The following is a 5000-nucleotide window of genomic DNA, read 5'->3' as shown; positions in this document are numbered from 1 at the left end:
CGCACCCGCACACACGCACGCACGCACGCGCACGCACGCACGCACGCACGCACGCACGCGCACATGCACACACATACATACACACACACACACACACACACACACACACACACACACACACACACACACACACACACACACACACACACACACACACATTTTTCCATTAGAATACTAAAAAAGGCAAAGACTGCACTCTCAGACATACAATCTGATAAATATACATGCCCTCTCTCATAAGAACAAACACATACACACACTCACATTAACTCTTATCTTATCTTATCAACATCACATCGTATTCTTAAATTCTAATGCACACGTGCACTACTTAGCCAAACGCAAACAAGTCTCATCAAACACACACATGTATGCGTGTACAGTATGTGTGAAAACTATAATAAACTGTGAAGATATTCTCGTCCCACAGGAGAAGAGATGCCTGAACACATGAACAGCCATGCACTGGATTATGAACAAACACACACAAAGAGAAACATACATGGCAAAACTTATTCCAATATATCAAAGTATGATATGGAAAAATAAGAGATAAATTATTCATGAGGATCAATGGTTGCCATGAGCAAGAGAGAGAGAGAGAGAGAGAGAGAGAGAGAGAGAGAGAATCTGTATCTGAAGAGTATCTCCAGGAGAGTTTCTCAAGGAAAATTGAGGTGATCTGATTTGTTTGGGTGGTATGAAAAGTGTAACTAGCACTGTTTGGTTTGAAGATGTGATTTGTTGTTGATATATCTGAACAGGAAACACCCTGTGCTCTGTTTTCACTCTACAGTCTCAGCTCAGTCTCTCCTCTCTCTTCCTGACTCCCTATAGCTCTCTTGAAGTCTGCTGTGTCTCTTCTTCTGTCTTCACATTCCCCTGAAATTGGGAGTGTACAGGAGCCCTCCACCTCACAGCAAGAGAGAAAGGATGTGACTGTTGATATTAATTAGCAGAGACTCAGAACAGCTGTGTGCTCAAGCTGTGACGACGTCCCTTCTGTAATAACTCAGAGGTCTGGTTAACAACAAGAAAGATTATACCGACATTGAGTTGGAGAGTGTTGAGATTATAGGGCTCCAGTAGGTGGGTAGGGAAACTAGCATTAGCCTTGTACGTATAAAATACTGAGTGTAACTAGCCAACTGCAGCCTTAGCTGTGAAAAAAATGTTAGCTGCATTAGTAGCCTATTTCTGGGTCCCCATGATATTACGTTTCCTGTGACATCATGCTCACGCCGCATGTTCAAAAGAAAACGATCTACGCGAACAAAGCCACATGCCGCACAGTCGTACGCGCGGAATGATAAGGACTCGCGCTTTTGCTCGTGGACAGTAGGAAGCTGCTTCAGATAGGGTAGCGTGAGCTTTTCGGGATCAGCCAGGAGCTGCATCACGTGAACAGACCGGAGGCTCATTTCGCCTCGCGCCGCCATACTGTCTGTGTTTTCTTCCATTTCGCATTTTTATTGCAACATTTTACTCCCCCGCGGTGAGTACACAACCCCTGGCTTTTTGTAGCATTTTTGTCTTTTCAATTATTCTTTTACATTTTCCCTCTTTTTGGCTGGTATTGAACGGTGAGAGATGAAGTGGTGGTTTTCAGTGTTTTTGCATTCGACAGGCTCCAAGTTTTTAGGGCTGTGATTCTAATCCTTCGCAGGGAGCCCCGTTGACGCCAGGCTCTGGCGAATGGGCTTACAGTCGTGTCAAATACTCAAGAAGGTTTTCATCAGATTTCCGGTTCATTTTATTTTTACATGTCTTCTTCTGGTGGTTTTTGAAACATTTTTCTTTTTCTTTTCTTTTCTTTTCTTTTGGGTAGGGGAGTTTTGCGATGTCTGTGCTTTGCTCTGCATTTTGAGGTGGTGTTTGTGAGTTTTGGGATTTTGATTGCTCGGTGCGCGTCACCAGTCACCAGAAGCCATGCACGGTATCTTTCGACCTCTTTTGCATTTGAAAACCTGCTGATGATGTTTTGATAGGTTTTAACTTTTCTTACTTATGACTAATCACGCGTGCGCTTTTTCCTTTTCTTTTCTTTTTTTCAAGTTCTTATACTTTTGCAGATTTCTGGGTGAAATATTTTTGGATGGTGTCGTTTTTGGCAAGAGTAGTCGCTGTATATTGGACGTGAATTGAATGATTTCTTGGGGGAAGACGGTCTATGTGTTTTTCTTTCTTTTGTCAAACCGGATTAAGGGTGCCCCTCTGCAGGTACATAGATCAACTGACAGCCTACACTTACTTGCTTATTTATGTGCAATAAAAGCGAGTGCATTCCTTAAACGCTTATTTGGCTGATGTATTATTTTTGCGAGGGATATATTCACCTTTCATAAGGTATAACGTTAAGAGCAGTACGAATCTAAATGTATGTCAGAGGTGTCTATGATCTAGTAATAGCAGCTACACATGACACAAACCCAGCGGAAATAGGAGAGAATGTGAATGGTATCAACCTGTAAAATCAGTAAGCAAAGGCTGTCTACACCCGCGTCATATGCGCTATAATAGTTATTATGTGTCGCCTATGTACCTTTTGCGTACAAGCATGGTCATACTGAATGTAATATGTGTGGTGGCATTCACTTCGCCCAGCTGAAGAAACGTCAAAAATGCTCGTGTATTGCTCTTATAAACTCAGTGAGCTGCTATCCGTTCTTTCCACGCCGATTCTCCGAACTTACATATCCCGTTACGAGTTAGTCTGTCATAAGTTTGTTGTGACAAGAGCTCGTTGTGTGTGTGTGTGTGTGTGTGTGTGTGTGTGTGTGTGTGTGTGTGTGTGTGTGTGTGTTTGTCCGCAGTGAGCTGTGGGTTCCGCAGGCATCTTTGCCGAGTGCTGTTGCGTGGCGTGAGCTTGGCGGAGCTTGTCTATAGCTATCCAGAACTCCACGATTCCGCCTTGAGCGGAAGGAATGCGTTTGCTTGTGACCGAGGTCGCGCATTTTGGGGAGGATTCTCTGCGGTTCCGCGGGCCTGTTGATGGGGATGGTGTGTTTACCAGTCACATCTTCAGCACTTTCAGCACCATGGACAGCTCCGTATAGCACCCAGTGAAGTAGCAGCGATGTACTAAAAATGCGAACTTGTAGCCGCCCACTCAAGACGTTATCACACCCGATTTTGGGCTCCTTTTAGAATGTCTGGTGTGGTAGAGTGGAAGTAAAGGCTAGACCCCTGAGTAAAGCTATTCTTGAGTCCCAGAACATTCAATCTGTAGATATGTTCCTCCTCAGATCCACTTTCCAGACCCAGCAAGGGCAAACTTCAAAATCTTCATGAATATGGTTATGGTCTTAGTACAGATCGTTTGATAAATGACTGATGCTGACATGTTGTGCTTTGTTGGTGGGAATTTCTGCCAGAATCAAGGAACTATATCCGCCTTCAAAATCATCTTTTGAAGGCAGATATAGTTGGTCATAGTGATGTGTAATTCTTTTCTTATATTTTTCTTCATTCAATCTTGTATAATATCTGACTCTTGTTTCAGAGTTATCTGATGGTATTATTTTATATGCTGCAGCACTCTGTTGTCTGAGCGTTTTGTCAGGTTGTGTACCAAGCACCATGGTTTTAACTTGAGGGTCACATACAGTATGTGGCTAGTAATAGCAGTTGTGATTTTGTCATGTAATATGGTGTCATACCAGTGAAATGGTGTTTTGAAGATTTCTGTCCTAACGCAGAGGTTGTTGTACGTTTCCTTACGAAAATAGATATTGGGAGTCGAGCATATCCTCCCAGGCCGAATCAGACACTATCAGTTGATCCATATCTGAGTTTAACAATGAATGGTTTATCAGTGTAGTGCTTACACACCTCATCTCAAACTCGCCAATGGGAACTCAGAATCAAAGCATTTACCCTCAGCCTACCAGTCAGAGTACCTAAGAAAATTGTAGCACTCTAACATCTCATAAACTGAAGCTGAAATAACCAGGGTGAGGCAAGGTAAAGTTGTCCATTAGCGCACATGAAAGTGTTTGTATCATTAGTATGTATGTGTGCGCGGGCAGGCATTGGCCCCTTCGGTAGCTCTTGCGTGTGGAGGAAAGCGTTTGCGTGCAGAGGAGGTATACGGTGTACGGCTCCTGTGGGTGATAGCGCTCCGCTCTCCTGTGGAGAAGCCTCTACCTTCCAGGCATTTCTATCCGGCCTCCTTATCGGAGCCCCTGCAAAGCGAGCGCAGGCAAGCGGCTCGCTGAAAGCAGATAGCTCAGGTGTGACGAGGGGGCTTTGCTAGCATGAATAAAACATTCTCTCCCGTCACAAAAGGAAAAGCAGGGCTGGGGGAGACGGAGGCTGCTGTTTGCCTTCCTGTTTGCCAGAGATCGGCCCCTTCTCCGTGTGTCTGTAAACAAACACAGAGATTCGCCAGCAACGGAGAGGGGAGGACATTTGTTCCACGTGAAGAGGACACAACACATCAGTGGCTTCCTCACTGAAGTGTGTGTGTGTGTCTGTGTGTGTGTGTGTGTGTGTGTTTGTGTGTGTGTTTGAAAAGGAGAAAGAATGACCTTGAAACTTTTTATTCTGTTTGCAGCCCCAGTTGTGTTTTGTTAGTTGGGTTAATGATATCACCACGTGATTTATCGCTCCCAGTGTCCCATTATACCTGCTTTTATATTTTCCATGTGTGCTGGGTCAACTCCAGTACTTACGATCTTGAGATTAGTCCCCACAATCCCTCACACACACACCCCAACCCCCACTCCATGATACACTTACACACCGTATACATCTCTTTCCACATAGCAAGACATATTAGCACAGTCCTCCCCTCAAAACACACTCTCTCTCTCTCTCACACACACACACACACACACACACACACACACACACACACACACACACACACACACACACACACACACACACACACACACACACACACACACACACACACACACACACACACACACACACACACACACACACACACACACACACACACACACACACAGTGTGGATTAGTCTATTGCTTGTCC

At 44.4% G+C, this 5000-nt stretch overlaps 1 protein-coding gene across 1 annotated transcript in view; it reads left to right on the top strand.

Annotated features, from left to right (window-relative positions):
* Positions 1–1372: 1372 nt before the first annotated feature.
* The window catches only part of LOC134065958 (RNA-binding Raly-like protein), a 42526-nt gene continuing 38898 nt past the window's right edge, over positions 1373–5000 (top strand). Inside the window, exon 1 of the mRNA XM_062521096.1 lies at positions 1373–1495. The gene's annotated coding sequence lies outside the window, so the exon portion shown is untranslated. The remainder of the gene's footprint in view (positions 1496–5000) is intronic.

The sequence above is a fragment of the Sardina pilchardus genome, chromosome 19 (genome assembly GCF_963854185.1).
Source record: "Sardina pilchardus chromosome 19, fSarPil1.1, whole genome shotgun sequence".
Taxonomy (NCBI): domain Eukaryota; kingdom Metazoa; phylum Chordata; class Actinopteri; order Clupeiformes; family Clupeidae; genus Sardina; species Sardina pilchardus.
Note: the sequence above shows the minus strand (reverse complement) of the source record. Positions and strands in the feature narration are given on the sequence as shown.